The sequence below is a fragment of the Mauremys mutica genome, chromosome 3 (genome assembly GCF_020497125.1).
Source record: "Mauremys mutica isolate MM-2020 ecotype Southern chromosome 3, ASM2049712v1, whole genome shotgun sequence".
NCBI lineage: Eukaryota > Metazoa > Chordata > Testudines > Geoemydidae > Mauremys > Mauremys mutica.
The window spans coordinates 733,527-753,708 of NC_059074.1; the positions used below are offsets into that span (position 1 = coordinate 733,527).

Below are 20,182 nucleotides of genomic sequence, written 5' to 3' on the forward strand. Positions count from 1 at the left end.
TAGACCCTTTACCTCTGACCAGGCTAGGGCAGTAGGGAAATCAGTTGGCCCACTGAATAGGAGCACAGCCTTGGGGTGGATGGTGAGAGTATCTGGCATGGCTGGATTCACTCCAGCTGATGTGGCAGCGATATGCAGGGAATGTATGTCCCCCGAGGATTTTGCAGGGCTCCCTTATGATATGCAGATGGGCCCCGCCCCCAGAGCAGATGATACAGAGAAGCATGTCAATGTGCAGAGGGAAGCAATACACGCCCTCTTCCCGGGAGAAAGCCCCACGGTTATATTTCACCAGGAGAAGCAACAGGCAGGGGAGACCCCCTGCTCCTCCCCTTCCCTCACGGCCCCACCTCCTAGCCTGGACAGAAGCTGGGTGGTGGTAAGAGCTGCCCAGGAAGCCTGGGCCACTATGGGGAGTCCTGGTCCCTCCACCTGCCCTGGGCAGCGCACTCTGGGGGGCAGGGACACAGGGTAGGTGAGGGACTGGGGCTCCCCACTTCTGCCTGGGCTAACTGTTACTACAGCCTAAGGTGACCATACATCCTGTTTTAGCTGGGGCAGCCCCCTTTTTAAACCCTGACCTGACGCCCTGACATTTTGGCAAAACTGGGCATTTGTCCTGTGTTTCTTGCCAGCTGATCGTCACTTGGGAAGAGGAAGTGGGACAATTACCCAGTTTTCCAAAAAACGGGCTGGGGGAGTGAGCAGTAGGGGTTGGGGGGGGGGGTGAGGGAGGGAGGAGGAGCGGATCAGGCCAGGTCTATGCAAGGGAGGGGTTAGGGAGAGGGACTCGGGCCAGGTCCACGTGGCGGGGGGAGCACTCGGGTGACCTCCCAGGGACACCATGCGGCACTGCAGAGGTGTGCACTGCGGGTGTGGAGTCAGAGCGCTGCATGGGGGGGCATGCAGATTTATCTGTGCTTCCTGCCAGTGACACAGATACTGCTCCCCCCTCCCCCCAGCCTTCCTCCCTGCCCCCCTAGGGGGCTGTGAGGGGTGGAGCAAGAGCAACACCAAGGGCTCCAAACATCCAGGTCACTTTCCCCATCTGGGCCAGGCTGGGAGGCATCAGGAACTGCTTCTCTCTTGCCCTCCCCTTATGCAGCCCAGGCAGGGGCAGTGGCCTGGATGCAGGGAGCCCTGACATTTCTCAGATTTGGAGACTCCAGGAACACATGAAGACCAAGGAGAGTGACCGCGAACACAGTCACAAGTATAAAGTCGTATCGGTACTGCAAGTTTTATTGAAGCAATCGTTAAAATTACAATTACCCAGGTCTATACAAATCATACAGAAACCCATGCACTAACTAACTACTCCTCTAGTCATACTCACATCCTCACGGATATTCCAGGGTCTGATGGATCTCCCAACAGATGATCATTGATAGAGGGATAGTTCCTGCTGGGGTTTCCCTTGGGGTCTTCCCACTTTTACCCAACCAGGGAATCTCTTTTATATTGTAGTTCTGACCACACCTAACACCTTATGCATATGCATGAAGGTTTCAGCCCTCTTTTCCTTATCTGTACTTCCACACCCCATGAATATTGGGGTGCCCCATTTTTAATAAGTTGTTTCTTAGTTCCCCTTATTCTCATTAGCATCTATGGCAACTTGTGGGAAGGACAGGCCATTCCATGGTGTTACAATCAGGTGCCTCGTGGTCTTGGACAATACGCTGCTGTCTGTTCCAATCTATTTTTCCGTAACATCACCTACTGGCACATCTTTTACAGTAATCTTGTGACCTGACTGGCATGGAGTTATCTGTAGGTCACCCACTCATGCCAAGAATTCCTAAGCCTATGGCCTAGTCTGGCTAAGCTAAAATCTTACAGGCCTCAGCCTGAAGGGCTTCCATACCAGCCAGGCTTTACCTGTATGTCTAACACACACACGGCGCTCCTAAATACTGGTTAATCTTATACATCTATAATCCTGCCATTTAAATCTGCTAGCACACATTAATTATAGAAAAAATCGCATAGAAATGATCCATAACACTAAATAAGACAATAATAAATGGCTACAGCAGCAAAGTCTGGTACATTAATGCCCCCATTTTATCTAGGGGATGCTATACTAATGTTACAGCTGTTTCAGCTCAGAGATTACAGCCTCCTTTGTAAACTCGTCCCACTCTGGAGGAATTGCGCCTTTGCCCTCAAATTTTGCACAATAATTTTCTTCCAATATTGACCTGAAATGGGACACGAACCATTTCCAGTAAGACTGCGCTGAGTTGTCTGCTGTGATGCTCCAATTGGCATATGCAGGTCCCGCTTGTCTATAATTTTTATATGGAATTTGATTCTTTTCACAAAGCACCATGAAGTAGTCACTTGCTACAAGACTAGAGCAGATCTCAATGACAAGCTGGTCTGTTCCGTACCACTGGGTACCATTCAGGGCCTGAGGACGATGGAAATGAACACTGTGGTCTCCGTCATGACCAGGTATTGTGTTTGTGCAAAGAGCCTTGCAAAAGGGACATTGCTCCCAGCATCCACAGAGCTGTTCGAATAGTATTTTATGAGGCTTCAATTTAAATGGCTCCATATCAACCACAGCAAATTCCTGTTTCAGGTTTTCCAGGACCGGGGGCAAAGCTTTACTCATTGCCTCTTTCAGAAACTCTATGTCCTTGATTTCCTGATGTTCGATGCTTTTCAGATCGCTTCTGGGAAGGTCTAAGTCATCTCCAAGTCGGTTGCAAAATTCATCCAGCCACAAGGATACGTTGCCATATTTATCTTTGACAACTCTAGTCGAGTCACGAATAGCTGAAAGAACAAGAGTCTGGAAAGAATCAAGGGAAATAATTAAAAAATTCTTCAGTCTTGGATTTTTCTTGTCTAAACAATAATCATCAACGCATTTCTTGATAAAACTCTCTAAGAAGTCCCTTGGGAAGTGAATGTATTGTCTGTACTTCTCAAAGTTTTCCTCCTCTGCCAGGGATATCAGAATACTGGTCTCCAGTTTGGATCTATTGCCATTGAAGGCTGAATAGTTAGACCTCATCTCATTGGCTATGTCAATGGCAGTCTTGTCATAGACTGCCTGGCGGAGAGCTGCAGAAAGCTTGTTGCATAAGAAATCAGCAAATGTTGTGATGGAAGTTGCTCCTTGGCAGGAAATTTGAAAACATTTAAAGAAATCGTCTCTCTTATTTTCGAGGTAGACGGTTGGATCATTTGCATTCTTAAATGCTCTGTGCATGTCTTCAAACCGCTCTGCTGCCATTTTGCACAGATACAGGGATAACTCTATTTTGTACTCATTATTAAATGTGTATTTTGAGTTTTTGGCTGCAGAGTCCACCTCTCTTCTTATTTCATTCATTATTTCGTGAATGTAACTTTGATTATAATCCATTCTCTGCTCTTCCTTCATATCAATTTTCATCTTAACAAGCTGTATGATGCGAGCTGTAACCTGTTTTATGTTCTTTATATCACAGTTATCCAAAGTCTTATTGAAGATACCTAGTGTTTTCTTCATGACAATATGCTTGAAAATATTGACAGAAAATATTTTTGTGGGAGGAACTTTTAATTTTCTCTGCTATATTGGGTTCCTGTTTAAAATGCTGCAGAAGAATGTTTTCTACATCCATGCTAATGTCAGGTTCCTCAGCAGAAGGGGCATCTGAAGATACTTCATAGACCCATCGTTTCCAAAGGCTGTCAAAGTTTTCTTTCAATGCTGCTTCACTTAGTTCCTCACCTTTTAATCTCAGAGCCAACTCTTTGCTTCTTCTGAATAGCTCATTTTCATATTCTGACTTCTTTTCAACAAGTTTGCTTTGGTTCTTCTTCAGTTTGATAAGTTCTTCAGCTTTCCTCTCAGTTTCATCAATCAATGATTCTTTCAGATCATTCAGTTTATTTTCAGTACTTGCTTTCCACTGAATTAATATTTCACAGTCTTGCCCCTCAGTGAAGAATCTTTCTGTGTCATTCATGATGGCACAATATTTTTCTTTAACTTCTTCTTCAAGGCTTCTCCTGGTGACATGCTGAATTTCTCTCTTCTTAATTCGATTGTTCAGTTTTGTCTGCAGTTCTAGTATGTGACTTCTCAACTGCCAGGTCCACTGGTTAAACTCTTTTTCTAACCTATTGTATGCTGCAATCTCCAGTGTATTCTTGAAGCTGAAAACAAAGTTCTCATTTAATAAAGCCTTCCACAAATCTCCAATTCGGATTTTTAACTCTGACAGCCTTAAAACACTGCCCTTGGATTCCTTTGTGGCAGCCATGAGAATCCTGCTCTTTAGTTCCTGCACATTTTGGCTGTAGCTGGGATTCGGAGGTGCCATTGGTGGGTCTCCTTCCCAGAGGTGAGCAAAGTAATGAGTGTGGGTGTTCACGTCAAATCGGATAACGTCACTAAAGCGGTTTACATCACAGAACTCTTGCTGGGCTGCAGTAACTGTCATTTCATCTAACTTTTGTTGGAGGCGTCTTCGTCCTTCCATATTCTGTTCTTTTGCAGTTATTTCTCCAACATTTTGGTGCACAAACAAACAGCTTGGGGAGAGCTTTACTTGCTTCATCCTCAGAAATGCCTGGACAGCGATCTGCAGGATATCTTGCATTTCTGAAGGATTCTCTCCAAAAATATTGATTAGAGTCATGTTGCCAAGACCAATGACAAAGGTGGCTAGTTCGTTATCATGATTGAGAGTTGATTTACTGGTTAGTTCCATGGCCCGAAGCCCTTCAGTATCAACGACTAGTATATAATCAATGTTCAGACTTTGTTGGAGATTCTCATTCACTTTAATTAGTTGCATAAATGCTCCCCTGGTGCATCTCCCTGCACTGACGCTAAACTGAAGACCAAACATGGCATTTAGCAATGTTGACTTCCCAGTGCTCTGGATGCCAAGCACTGAAAGGACAAACACCTTTTTGTCTCCTAACTTCTCAGTCAACTTATCAAAAACTGCTCTCACCCATTTCAGTGGCACGTATGAAGCATCACCATCCATCAGCTCAACGGGATACCCTGAAGCCATCAGGTCAGCTGCAATTTGTGGAAGTTCAAGAAAATGTTGATCTTCTTGGGACAAAGTACTGAGAGCTTCATAAATCTGAGCAACCTCTCTCAAAATGTGTTCAAGGCCAATCGTAGAAGCAGCTATCTCAGCTGAGACTGTTTCCAAGTTACTTTTCAATACATTTTCTGAGTCACTGTTTTCTCCTGGGTCTGTTTCTTCCAGCATTTGTGACCATAAGACGTGGTATTTTTGGCGAAGTTCTGCAAGACGGTCAGAGCTCAGATCGTCCAGAAATACTTTCAACCACTGCAAGAAATATTTTTTGGTGGTCTCTGAATGTGACTGGAGAATTTCCAGCACCGACCTCATTAAATCATTGTGGGAGGATGCTTTCCTTATCTGATCATGTCGTATAGCACGTTTTTCTGATTCAATTTGGCTCCGGTGCTGTTCAATGCTTCTCTTCATTTTATCTTGTAAGCGGGTAAGTTCCTTATCTTTCCTACACCACTTGTGCCATAATTGTCCTTGAAGAGGCAATAGCTCTTCCTTCATGCCCGATAAGTTATCCTCCTTGAAGAGGACCATCACTGTCTGTGCCATTGACTTGGCTTGTTTACACTCTTCTTTGTCTTCATCAATGAGAAAACCATGCTGGCGAGCAATTTCTGCACAGGTTTCAAGACTACAAGTGGGGTTCAAACCTGCCAGTAAATCTTTGATTGTTGTTGCCAGTTCATCAATTAATTCTGCTTCATTTCTGTTCTTCATGCCTATTTTTATGTTTAGATTGGATTTACCTGCTACAGTGTTTTCTTTTTCAGTCAAAAGACATACAAAAGGCTTTGGTGATTTCAGGAGATCACTTACAATTTGCCTGCCTATTTTGTTCTCATCAGAAGCTGTAAAGAGAACCACATTTATGGAAGCGATCTCCTGTAAAAATCTGACCTGCTGCTCATGCTCTCTTGCATCCCCGTGAAGATTAGTGAAGGCGATGCAATTGTCAAATCTGTCATCATCCTTTCCACCTGGACAGTACCAGGAGATTTCCACAACCCCGTTCATCAGGAGACAATCTTTATGGCTGCCTCTACAATCACGATGGAAAAAAATGTCATGCTTGTGTTTACTCAGCAGAGCATTCAGGATCTTAGACTTAGAAGAATGAGGTGAATGACCAATCCGTGTGAAGGACACCACAGGTGTATCTGCTTGATAAATCAGTTTGTTTTTATAATTTTTAATGCTAGTCTCCACTCCTGATTTCGCAATATGTTGCCAACTCTTTTGAACTTGGCTAAGGGACCAAAGAGGGAATTCTATTTGTGAAATAGAAGGATTTGGCACCAGAAGTGGGAGTGCAAACTGGCAGATAGCGAGCTTTGTTGAAAGATATTGTCTCATGAAATCATCTGCACAATGAAAAATTGTCATCTGGACATCCATTGGGTGCACGTGTGTCTGCCTTGGTGTACCAGACTCATTAGTTCCCTCATCATCATTTAAAAAGTCCTCGTAGATATCTGAGGTCGCATCTGAGGATTCGTTCATCTTGCTTGACATATTCAATGCAGTTGTTGTTCCTTGTTTTGTTTTACAGTCATTTTTGCAAACCAGATACCGTACCCGATAGTCCAGCATCAACAGCTTTTGCAAAAAATAAAATGGCAGCTCATCCTCTGTGCTGGGCGGTCTGTCATGTAAAGAGGTCTTGTCAATCACATGGAAATCTGCCATCCCCATTTTCCTTGGATAGTAGTTTTCAAGTCCAAGACGTTTGATCAGATTGAGAAAGCCCTGAGTTTTGAATGCTTCAGACATTTTAACATCCTTTGGTGGCGCTTGGGGCTGTGGCTTTGGTAGGGGTGTCTGCTTAGCCCTTTGACAGACATCCCTTAGTTCTTTTATTATATCCTGTTTCTGCAGATTGCTACTGGAAGTTCCATATCCTCCTTTCACAAGGGCATTTAGGTCTCTTTCCAGAGCATTCCAGTCATCACATGCATTAGGCTTCATAAAGACATTAGCTACTTCACCTGACAACAAGTTTCCCAGGTGACGCTTCATGAAAGTCAAACGTTTCTTCTTCTCCTCTGGAGACACGTCTTTGAATTCAGTTGCTGTCACTGTCAGACCTGTCAACAACAGGAAAGCCTGAGCTCTGGAAACATCCTGATCCCTAAGAGTCAAATATCCCTCATGTGCCCTTTGCATTTCCTTTAACATGAAGTTAATTTCTGGGCACCCGAGGAGATACTGGAAAGTGTTACTGTCCACACGGTATCCTGTGCTGGCTGCAATGGAGAGCAATAACAGTTCTGAGTCTATCTGCTCTCGGCCCTGTAGAGCCTTCCGCAAGGAACAGAAAGCTAAGCTCACATCCAAGCTGGCCTTTACTTTGGCTGCCTCCACTGCTGCTGGGGAGGAGTTAGGCCCATAGGTAACAGCCTGTAGGTAATTCTTCATTTCCTGTAGGACTTGAATGAAATCAGCAAATTCAGAAACACAGATAGATTTTTGCTCCTTTTCCTCGGCATGAGAGATCCACTGCATAATGGAGGAAGATTTGGGGAAATTCTTAACGGAATAGACATGAGGGTCCAGAAGGCAGCGCAGCAGAGATTTGGTGGACATGGTGTTATGTGCAGGTAAATCTTTGCATAGTAAAACTGTGTTTTCCAGGAAATCCTGAAGCACCTTATCCGACAGGCAGATGTCGATCCAGGTCCTGTTGTGTTTTGTTTTTTCAATTAGCTTCTGTTTGAAATTGAGCAGCATCACCAGCAGCTCTTCATCCCCAGTGACTTCCCAGGTCTTCATTTCCTCTAAGAACGATCTGGCCTCATCCACTGCACTGACTAATTCCTCCCCAACCAATGTACTTGCATGGAGCTTTGTTAGAGCTTCATAGGCATCTCTGAGACTGCTGCTCATTTCATAAACATCTTTAAAATCTTGTCTGTGATTGGACAGGATTATGTCCCACACTGGAATAAGCTGAGAACCTCTGTCAATAACAGCCCAGGTTTTGTTACTGGCCAGTAGCCCAGATTTCCATGCTGTGAGTGAATCCACTCCAGGTGGGCCACCTGTCTTGGTCACAAACCGCTGAATCTCTGTTTGCATTTGTTTTCTATCTGTGCCCTGAAATGAGGCTGCAGAACTTGATTTTGATGCAGTAACACCAGCTGCAATGCTCCAGCCAAACCCACCATAGCTGCCCCCAATATAGGAGCTGAGTGCATCAGAAGTTCGTTTCTTCACCTCGTCCAGCTGCTCTGCCCGGAATCCCTCAGAAGACGCTTTCCACCAGAATATCCCACCCAAGTGAAGGGGGCCCTGGTTTACATGAGACCCAAATCTCTTGAAGAAACTCCCGCCCCTGCTCTTCAGCAAGTTGAGCTTGTCCGGCTCTGGGGTGTAACTTAAAATGTCCTCAATCTCTTTTAACTCTTGCAGCGCTGCACTGGAAAGTCGAAGCTGATGCTTTGGGAAGTAGCATGAGGCCAGTGGGATGTAGCTGTACTTGGTGGTGCAAATGTAGGTGTGTTCCGAGCGGGACCTGTGGGTTCCTTCAGACTCTGAAGAGCTGCTGTAATCTGAGCTGCTTTCAGCACTAAACCCCCAAAATCCACCCTTGGCTGTGACGCTAATGCTGAAGCCCAGCTTTTCCATGGTCCTGGTGAATGTGGATTCTGCTTCGGCCGATGAAAATTCCTTCTTCTTAAACAATGGCCCTTGCTCTGGGCCAAAGAGCTCAAACCCTTCTGGGATGTCTATGAGCTGCTCTCGCTTCTCCACCATCTCTGTGAGCTTCTTGGTCTGGTAAATACCCTGCAGGGCCAGCCCTCCTGACGCCCATCTCAAAACTTCCTTGTCTGGGAGATTCTCACTCTGGGACACTGACTCCTCCAGGAGGTCTAATTGTCTGTGCACATTCTCCATCACCTCTATCAATGGTTTCTCAGCTGGTGCCCAATACTCAGGGGCAATGTCCATAGCTTGCCGCAGCTCCTCCTCTTTCTTTCTTACAGCTTCCTCATGGCGGCTCCTGCCTTTCTCCTGCATTTCTTTTAATTCCTGCAGTGCTGCCTTAGCCTGCTCCTGCCTCTTCTTTAGCATCTCCAAGCGCTGCTCCTGCAGCTGCTTCATTGTTACCTTGCTGTCTGTCTTACGTAGTTCTTGGAGCGCCTGCTTTTCCCACGTGTGCTGCATGTCGCATTCTAACTTTAGGAAGTCTTCATATCGCAGGTGTTTCAAGGCTTGGGTAGAGGTAACTCCAAGTTGTTTGTGTAGTTTAGGCAGCCAGTACTCTGCACTCAGACCCACTGCTTCCAATCTCTTAGCTAGTTCATCCTTTGCAGCATCTCCCTGCGCTGAATTCTTGGGTTTTTCCTTTCCTGTAGACATGGCTGTGAAATGGAGTAGAAAAATAATATCATGCTTTTATGAAGATGTCTCTCCCTCCCTCCCTCCCTCAGCTCCATTCCCAGCCTTATGTAATATATAATGGGCTACACTGTGGCACTTAGCCACAGCCAGGGTGGATAAAAAATTATGACTTTGAAAAAATAAAAATAAATTAAGGATTTTTATTTTTTATTTAAATGTAAGCAGAGTCAAGATGAGCTCTACCCTGACATCTGGTGGTGAACAGTGATGAGTTGTGGAAAAGAACTTCAGGGGCTGATCTTGTTTGCATAGGCACACCCACCCCGCCTAGCAAGAGCCCACAGCCACCCAAATGGTCACTTTGGCTGCTGTGGGATCTCCAGTTTCTCTGTTATTGGGGCAGGAAGAATAAAGTGTTGTTACCCTGATTATGTGAATCAAGGCCAGTGGAACTGTTTTATGACAGAGGGACTCACCATCAGCTAAATAGCACTCACTAGACAAGGGACATGCGTTCCAAAACCCAGTGACTTGAGAGAGGCTGGGGGCAGGTATTTGTACCTGATAGTATGGACCCCTTTTGAGGGCACTAATTGCACTGCCTTTTCTCTCCACTGTTGAAGAGCTGAGCTAATTTTGATTCTATTAAGAGTCTAGTTATAGGCTGCTGTGGTGAATTCACTTTGGGCTAATGGTGCACCAGCACTGGGGCTCCCCTACTATGAGCTGAAATCACTAAAGAGCTAAAATTACAAAGAGCTGAGATCACTGAGTGCTGTGTTAACTAGTAAGGGAGACTGAAGCAGGGGCGGCTCTAGGCACCAGCAAAACAAGCTGGTGCCTAGGGCGGCAAAATCTAGGGGGCGTCCCCTGCTGCCGGGGGGGGGGGGCGGCAGGCTGGGCCGGCGGACCTGCCGCAGTCATGCCTGCGGGAGGTCCACCGGAGCCCCGGGACGAGCGGACCTGCCGCAGGCATGACTGCGGAGGGGGCGCTCGTCCCGCGGCTCGGCTGGACCTCCCGCAGGCATGACTGCGGCAGCTCAAGCGGAGCCGTCCACAGCCGCGAGCCGTCCGCAGCCGCGGGAGGTCCAGCTGAGCCACGCGGGACCAGCGGTCCCTCTGCAGTCATGTCCGCAGGAGGTCCGCTGCTCCCGCGGCTCCGGGGCGCCTCCCGCGCATGACTGCTTGGGGCGGCCAAAAAGCTAGAGCCGCCCCTGGACTGAAGATATATTGCTAAGCAGCTGGCAGTTTGTGGGACGGTTGGAGTGGCCCAAGGGACGGCGAGCGGAGCGGAGCTGAGCAGTTGGCAGGATGGTTGGAGCAGCCCGTGGGACGGCAAGTGGAGCAAAGCAGAGCGGAGCAGTTTGTGGGACAGCTGGAGCAGCTCAAGGGATGGCTGGTGGAGTGGTGCGGCTCGTGGTGAAGGCTGCAGCAGAACTGTATGGAGAGGCGGGGCAGTCAGCGTCGGACCACATAAGGTGCCCCTTAACACCCCGTATGCTCCTTCCCCCACCATTTCCACCCAGGCTTGGCTGGGTGTGTGTAAAACTCTGCAGATAAACTTTTGAACTCTGGGGCTGCACTGACAAGGGACAGAGACTTTCGGGTTGTTGGGCTTTTTTGGGGGGGTTGCTGGACTCAAGAGACTTTTGGAGTGTTGGACTTTTGGGACTTCGGGGTGATCTTTTGGGTTGTTGGACTTAAGACCCTGAGGGGAAAAGGATACTGCCAAACTTACTTTGGGGTGGGTCTTTTGCTCATGGTTTGTGTTATGAATCCTGTTTGTGGTGTTTCCCTAACATAATGCTGCATTGTTTCCCTCCTTTATTAAAAGGATTTTGCTACTTGCGAGAGGGGAAGTATTGCCTCTTAGGGGTGCCCGGGGGGGGAGGTATGTGATTGTCCCAGGTCACTGGGGGGGGGGGGCTCGAGCCGGTTTTGCATTGAGTTATTGAAACAGAACCCCTAGATACTGAACCCAGCCCTTGTTGCTGACAACTCAGATGGGCAGAAGGGTTACATAAATATATTTTTCTTTTTTAAAAATAAACCTATTTGAAATTATCAAAATATATGTTAAGGCCTAAACTTATTATAATGTATTAAAATCATTTACATTAAATACAATTAATATTAAGTAGTATGTTTGCTGGCTAATTTTTAAAGAAAGTCAAACCACTGAATGGCTGGAAGTCATTATCTAAGCACCTGGAACCAGAGTTTGCTGAAAGGCTAAACTAGCTTTTGACAGCAGTAGCCTCTTCTGCAGTTGCAGTGAACATTTTCTTCATCTCAGTTTATTCAACTAGGTCAGTTCATTCAAAGTTAAGAAACCAACTAGGAGTTAATGAAGCACAAACTCTTGTTTTCCTCTTCCAATCTCTGAATAAAAACTAGCTCTGAGAGAATGAGATTTACTAGTTCTAAAATCCTGAAGGTTGGGATGAACGGAAACAATCTTTCAATTTACTAACTACAGATAATACTTCCTTTCAGAAATCTGACAGTTTTAAATATTAAATATGTTTTAATAAATGTTTTTCTTATATTCAGTACATTTATGGTAGTTTTATTTAACTAATAAGAACAAAACTTTAAATGCATTTTTGCACATTTTCCCTTGAATTCCAATTTCCATTAAAATAGAGCTTGACACAAATCATAAGTAAAAAATTAAACATAATTTCAGAAATAAGAAATTCATCATTTGCCATTTTTCTAATATAATAAAGAAATGTAAAAATTAAGAATCTGAATAAATGTATGTTAGGCTACGTAATTATTTAAATAAATTTGTATAGATATAGTGTATCCTCCTGCTTAGCAAAAAGTACCACCAAATTTAGTGTGAAGTCTCTAATTCTTTGCAAATCAACATGTTTTTTAGTAGTTAGCAACCACTGTGACTCAACATTTCTTTACGTAAGTATCTAAAGGTACAAAGCCAAACCAGATGAATTGGGCAGTTCATGCCTGTCAGAGATACAGTTTCAAGCTGTCTCCAGCCTCGGGGAGATATCGCTGCATTGGTTACACTAGGTCACATTTTAAAGGGTTTTTTCCCAGCCGTGTGAGTTAGTGCAGTGGTTCTCAACCTGTAGTTTGCGGACCCCTGGGGTTCGGCAGACTGTGTCTAAGGGGTCCACAAAAGACTTAGACTGAAAACTGACTGAACAGAATTCAACTCTATATACAGACAATAGATTTCCAAAGGGGTCGCCTCCATTTGAAATTTTTTAAAGGTCTGCAAATGAAAAAAGGTTGTGAACCACAGAGTGAGCCGCAGAATTTTGCTTTAAATTAAAACTTTTATTCTGGAGCGCGAGATCTAGAACAACCCCGGATATGTGTTGGGGGCGGAGCTAAAGCTGCAGCTGCCTGTTCGTGTTTGGCACATTCTGACTTTGGAGTGCATCACTGCGCAGCCTAAATCTCCTCTCTCCACAGGGCGCCCTTTGAATGGCAGAAGGGACATTTCTGGTCCCAAGCCAAAGGAGGGAGGGTTCCCCTAACAGGCGAGAAGAGCCAAAGCTGAACCAAGCTTTACCATGTGCACTTTGCCTGGCAAAGACTAGAGCAAAAGCTTATTCTGTTAAAAATGCCATTCTCCCCGCTCACCACAGGGGGTCGCTCTTACCCTGTGCATTCTTTAGCTGGATGGAGTGTAGAGAGATGCCAGCCTCAGGCCCGGCTCTCCCCATCCCAGAACCGTGGGGCTTTTCCTTCAGCCCTGGGTTACCTGGCGCCATTTCTAGAGCTGTGGGGAGACGCTGATGCAACCCAAGAGGATGAAAAACGGAGGCGGAGGGTAAGTGGTGCCGAGGGCCTGAGCCTGCCCCACTGCCAGGGGAGAATCTCACTGGGCAGGATCCATCACCCTCGCAGCCGCAGCCTTTTTCCTAGCAGGGAATTACCTGCAAACAGACTTCGAGTTTTACAAGTTCACTGGCAGCCGGGGACTGGGGTGGGGGGCCAGAGAGGAGGACTCCCCCCATCCCTCTCTCCGCCGGTAGCAGCAAGCTCCAGGGGAGGAGGGGGTCCTCCACAGACCCCTGGCACGACACTCACCCAAGCCCCCTCAGTCTGCTGCTCAGGAGGTCCAGCCAGGATAAGCCCTCCCCCCCCATCCCCTGAGTCAACTCGGAGTCGCCTGCCGGGGTGTTGGGGCAAGGGCTGCCATGAGCCTCCTCCCTCCACAGGCACAGCAGCCGCCTCAGCCTGCCCTGGCGCTGCTCCCTTGTAGCCGGCTGTGGCAGCGGCCGGCGAGGGAGCATAGTGCAGAGCTGCGGAGGGCAGCCGCTCACTGCCCAGGGCAGGCAGGGACGCTCGGGGGAAGCATGCAGAGGCGGCAGGCGGGGCCGGGGGGAGACCTGGCTCCAAACTTTGGTGGGGACTGGCCCCCCAGGCCTTGAATTTTCTGGAGCCCGGCACCACGGGCCCATACAACTCGCCGTCCCTGGGTGCAACCAGCTGGGAACATAGGCCCTTTTCCATTTGCTAAGGCTCCTAATTTTGTTTCCTATGTAGCTGTTGGGCCCAGTGCAGCCTGGGGTAAATGGACGTGTCTGGGCCAGACCCAGCAAGGATATAAATGGGGGGGGAGGTTACAGGTTGGGTGGCTGCTGGTCAGAAACCAGGTGTAAATGGTACGGAATTAGTGCAACTTCCATTGATCTGCCATCCAGTGCATGTGCACAAGGCATCAAATCCACGCCTGGTGTCACTCCACTGACACCAACAGGCTACTAGGATCTTAGCGATGCCTTTGGCCCAAAGAATCCAAGACAAAGGCCGACAATAGGTCCGAGTCCCGTTCAAAGAGCCCTCCTGTGTCCCTGGGGGAACCTCGCGCCAGCCACTGAGAGGACAATAATACAAAGACTCTGCATTGTACTGAGCAAAATCCTGGTTCCATGGAAACCAATGGCAAAGACCCCACCCACCTGCCCCCGAACCCAGGGCCCCACCTTTCTCCTCTTGACCTGCCCCTGAACCCACAACTCCCATAGTAACTCCTCACAACCTGCTCTTTAACTTGAGCCTACGGACCCCTCCTTTCTCCCCTCCAACCTGCTCCTGAACCTGGGGCCCCATACTGACCCCCCCCTCACCTGCCCGAACTCAGACCCCTCCTTTCTCCCCCCCCGCTCCTGAACCTGGGGCCCCATAGTGACCCCCCTTCACCTGCCTGAACTCAGACCCCTCCTTTACCCCCCCCACCTGCTCCTGAACCTGGGGCCCCACCCTGACCCCCCCTCACCTGCCTGAACTCGGACCCCTCCTTTACCCCCCCCCACCTGCTCCTGAATCTTCCCCCCACCTGCTCCTGAGGCCTCCCCAGCCTGCTCCGGACCCACCTGCTGCCCCTTAGCCGCACTAGCCTGCTCCCAGCTCGGCCAGCCAGCTGCTGGATGCCTTTTCTGCCGCTCAGCCCCTGATCTCGGGCAGGAGCGGCGAGTTGTATGGGCCGGTGGTTCCAGACTCCAGCAAATCCAGGGCCTGGGGGGCTCCAGCTCCACCAGTGTTTGGGGTCGGGTCTGTCCCCCGTCCCCACACGCCTCCCCCGAGCGTCCCCGCCTGTACCCTGGGCAGGGAGTGGCTGCCCCCTGCAGCTCCGCGCTGCGCTCCCTCCCCGGCCGCGGCCGGCTACAAGGGACTGGCACCGGGGGCAGGCTGAGGCGGCTGCTGTGCCCGCGGAGGGAGGAGGCACATAGCAGTCCCCCACCCCCACCCCGCAGGCGACTCCCAGTAGACTTGCGGGGGGGCTTAACTTAACCTTCCCCCTCCCTCCCCATCCCCAGGGGGAAATACCTGCATTAGGAGACTGCACCCTCTTTCCCCAGTGCCTTGTATCTGCCTCCTCCGGTCCCACTCGCTGTCCCGGCACAGTTTGTTCACTTTCACTTTCACTCTGCCTGTACTTGCTTCCTGAGCAGGTAGCTGCTTGCAATCTCAGCTGGCTTCTGCTTTCCTAGAAATCACAAGTATTCTCCATAAGGGCTGAGATTTCCTGTAGGGAGTCAACTGTTTTCCGCAAGCCTGCATGCAACTCAGTTCAAACACACAGACACTTTAGTGCTGGAGATTTCAGTAAGGAGTTAGCTTAGGTGGGGATACAGTTCGCCCCTAAGCCCCATCCACACAGAATGCCAAAATGAGATGCCACTTGCTGTAGACCAGGGGTCGGCAACCTTTCAGAAGTGCTGTGCCGAGTCTTCATTTATTCACTCTAATTTAAGGTTCCGCGTGCCAGTCATACATTTTAACGTTTTTCGAAGGGCTCTTTCTATAAGTCTATAATATACAACAATAATTTAGTTATATATAAAGTAAATAAGGTTTTTAAAATGTTTAAGAAGCTTCATTTAAAATTAAATTAAAATGCAGAGCCCCCTCCGGATCGGTGGCTAGGACCCGGGCAGTGTGAGTGCCGCTGAAAATCAGCTCGTGTGCTGCCTTTGGCACGAATGCCATAGGTTGCCTACCCCTGCTGTAGACTGTGGAGACCTTCATAATAGGTTCATCCTATTTCTTTCTTACCTGCTTTGATCAGCAGAAAAGTCAACAACACAGACATTTACAATGTTGCCATTAGGTTTCAGAGTCAACAATTTCATTCAGATAAATGGGGCAGTTCCTGTCTGCCAGAGATACAGTTTCAAGCTGTCTGAATGCTCGAGGAGACATTCTGTACTGGTTACATTGGGTCACTTTTAAAGGGGGTGGATTTTATTTTGGGAGGTAGGTTGTTTTTTGTTGTTGTTTTTTTCTGGTGGGGGGGGGGGGGAAATTGCAACCGTGTGAGTTAGAGACTTAATTTTGTTTTGAATTGGAACTTAGATTCTAGAGCACAAGATGCAGCCACTATAGAAAAATCCAGGATACATGTTGGATGCAGAGTTAAACCCGCACCTGCATATTTATGCTTGGCACGGTCTGACAATGCAGCGTCTCACTGTGCAATCTACGTCGTCTCTGAACATGGCATATTTCGACTGGAAGAGCGTCTCGCTGCTACAAAGGCAGTGGCGGGAGGGCTCACCCTTAGCACGAGAGAAGAGCCAGCTCTGAACCAAACTTTCCCACCTTCAGGTTGCCTGGCAAAGACTTGAGTCAGAGCAAAAGCTGATTTCTGCTAACAATGCCATTCTCCCCTCTCACCGCCGAGGGTCAACTTCACCCTGGGCATTAATTAGCCGGCTGGCAGTTGTAGAGATGCCCCTTCATCCCTGGCTCTCCCCCTCCCAGAGCGGGGGGGCTTTTCCCCTCACCATTGGTTACTACTCTGATGGGGTTCTAGAACTGCTGGGGGCTGCGGACGCAGCCCAGGAGGAAGACAGCCGGAAGTGAGAGCTCATGGGGTGCAGACCATGAGCCTGCCTGCTGCCCGGGGTGAATTTCACGCACACCGAACCTCTGACCTCTTGCTCTCCAGGAATTATCCGCAAACAGACTTTGAGTTTGACGAGTTTATTGGCAGCAGTGGATTATCAGGGACACGTTATTCCATCTTCTCCCCGGCCCCTCCCTACCTACACTTCCCTTCTCTGTATCGACTGCCTCCAAACCTGCCCTCCGGGACAGAGGGAACATGAAACCCGCTGGGGCTGCAGGGGCTTTTCCGTGCTTTCTACTTGCTAAAGCTCCTACATTTGCTTCCCATGTAGCTGCTGGGCCAAATGCAGCCTGGGGTAAGTGGATGTGTCTGGGCCAGACCCAGCAAGGATATAAATGGTGGTGAAGGTTACAGGTTGGGTGGCTGCTGGTCAGAAACCAGGTGTATATGGTATGGAATTAGTGCAACTTCCATTGATCTGCCATCCAGTGCATGTGCACAAGGCATCAAATCCACCCCTGGTGTCAAACCACTACACCTATCAGAGGGGTAGCCGTGTTAGTCTGGTTCTGTAAAAGCAGCAAAGAGTCTTGTGGCACCTTATAGACTAACAGACGTTTTGGAGCATGAGCTTTCGTGGGTGAATAGTCTGTTAGTCTATAAGCTGCCACAAGACTCTTTGCTGCTTCCACTGACACCAACGGGCTACTAGGATCTTAGCGATGCCTTTGGCCCTCAGAATCCAAGACAAAGGTCGACAGTAGGTCTGAGTCCCGTTCAAAGGACCCTCCTGTATCCCTGGGGGAACCTCGCTCCAGCCACTGAGAGGACAGTGATACACAGACTATACGGTAACAGCTTTGTTATCTGGCATATTGGGGGAATGGCGGCTGCCAGGAAGTAAAACATTCCAGTTAATGAAGAGGGAGGGTGTTTGGGTGCAGAGGAGGGCTCAGGTCTGGGGGTTGGGGCGCAGAACGGAGCACGGTACATGGGCTCTGGGAGGGTGTTTGGGTGAGGGAGGGGGTTCAGGACAGGGGATTGGGGCATGGGAGGGGGTGCAGGGAGTGGGATCCAAGCAGCGCTCACCTTGGGTGGGTGGCAACATGTCCCTGCTGCTCCTAGGTGGAGGCACGGCTAGGCGGCTCTACATGCTGCCTCCACCCACAGGCACCGTCCCCACAGCTTCCATTGGCCACGCTTCCCGGCCAATGGGAGCTGCGGAGCCAGCTTTCAGGGCAGGGCAAGGTGGGGGCAGCATGCAGAGCTGCCTGCTGTGCCTTCACCTAGGAGCAGCAGGGATGTATTGCTGCTTCTGGGTAGCCACACGGAGCCAGGTAGGGAGTCTGCCGGCCCACACCAACCGGATTATAAACCGGACTTTCAGTGAAGATCAGAAACGCCAGTTTATACAGCTTTCTGGTTGGAAAAGTGCTGGATAACACAGCTTCTACTCCACTGGCCATCACATACAGTCCTCAGCTAAAACCCCTCCAGCGCATCATCAGGGATCTACAACCCATCCTGGACAATGATCCCACACTTTCACAGGCCTTGGGTGGCAGGCCAGTCCTCGCCCACAGACAACCTGCCAACCTGAAGCATATTCTCACCAGTAACTGCACACCGCACCATAGTAACTCTAGCTCAGGAACCAACTCATGCAACAAACCTCGATGCCATCTCTGCCCACATATCTACATCAGCGACACCAGCACAGGACCTAACCAGATCAGCCACACCATCACCGGTTCATTCACCCGCACGTCCACCAATGTAATATACGCCATCATATGCCAGCAATGCCCCTCTGCTATGTACATCAGCCAAACTGGACAGTCTCTAAGGAAAAGGATAAATGGACACAAATCAGATATTAGGAATGGCAATATTTAAAAACTTGTAGGAGAACACTTCAACCTCCCTGGCCACACAATAGCAGATCTTAAGGTGGCCATCCTGCAGCAAAAAAACTTCAGGACCAGACTTCAAAGACAAACTGCTGAGCTCCAGTTCATCTGCAAATTTGACACCATCAGCTCAGGATTAAACAAAGACTGTGAATGGCTAGCCAACTACAGAACCAGTTTCTCCTCCTTTGGTTTTCACTCAACTGCTAGAACAGGGCCTCATCCTCCCTGATTGAACTAACCTCGTTATCTCTAGCTTGCTTCTTGCTTGCATATATAAACCTGCCCCTGGAAATTTCCACTACTTGCATCCGAAGAAGTGGGTATTCACCCACGAAAGCTCATGCTGCAAAACATCTGTTAGTCTATAAGGTGCCACAGGATTCTTTGCTGCTTCTACAGAACCAGACTAACACAGCTACCCCTCTGATACACGGCTTCTACTGTACATTGTACTGGGCAAAATCCTAGTTCCACTAAACCCAAAAGCTCTCACTGAACCCAGGGGGGCAGGGTTTGGCCCTTTGTCGCTGCAGCGCAGCGTTCCACTCATCACATGGTTACAGCCAAAGTTGCTGCTTCAAACAGCTGTTAAACCTGGTTCAGTTCCCTTCGGAATGCCTGAAACCGGGCCTTCGGCAGTGCTCTGTAGGAATCCATGCCCAGCTGCAGGCACTGCCACGGTTCATTATCGTGCCACGTACTGTCCCCAGATGGGTCGTATGTGAACCACAGGGCGCCCAGTCACACACTGGCTATTGATCCTTTTACTTGTAGTGTTTGTCTAAGGAAGGGAATGAACTCGCTGTCTGAAAAACAATACAGGAGGGAGTAGATGGTGGAAATGGTATGAATGAGTGATAATAATGACCTCTTCCAAACCAGTTTCCCCACTGATTGTATGACTGGCTGTCTCTGTTTTATTAGAGAGAGAGAGAGAGAGCAAGAGTGTGTGTACATACACTGAAATTAGTGGAAGCTGTTGGGTACCGATCACTTGAAATCAGGTGATTTATTTAGGTGCCTTAATCTAAATTTATGTACTTAACTTTAGGCCCCAAAGTTTGAAAATCTTGGCGCTTATTTTTTTGCGGTCAATGTTCTCAGATTGATGAGGAGTAGAGCGTGGTGCTGCCACCAGGGGGCGCACACAGCTAACTTGCGTCATCCTTTGCTGCTGCGCCCCTGCAGAGGCTGTGCTCTGTGGAGTTGAAATTCCCTGGGCACCTGTGGGTAAATAGGTTACTGAAGGCGCAGGGTTGATATCACTGACTGAACCCCCAAGACCCTGTTGCAGGACCTCACTAAGCTGCAGTTTAAAAACCCACGCTTGATTGCTAGTACAGAGGGAGCCGGTGCCTTAGAACGATGTCAGCTCTCATTGTGTATTTGCCCTGGGTTTATCTTGAAAGCTGTTTCCAAAGACTCACTTCTCCTGCAATGTCCACAAGTAGGGGGTCAACAATCACCAAACCCAAACCCTCCACGTTACGCCCTTCTTGGTGCAGCTCCAGTGGGTCCTGGCTTCT

At 48.5% G+C, this 20,182-nt stretch overlaps 1 pseudogene; it reads right to left on the minus strand.

The window, feature by feature from the left end:
- Positions 1-1,810: 1,810 nt before the first annotated feature.
- Positions 1,811-9,425, minus strand: LOC123367000 (annotated as a pseudogene).
- Between the last annotated feature and the right edge of the window lie 10,757 nt (positions 9,426-20,182).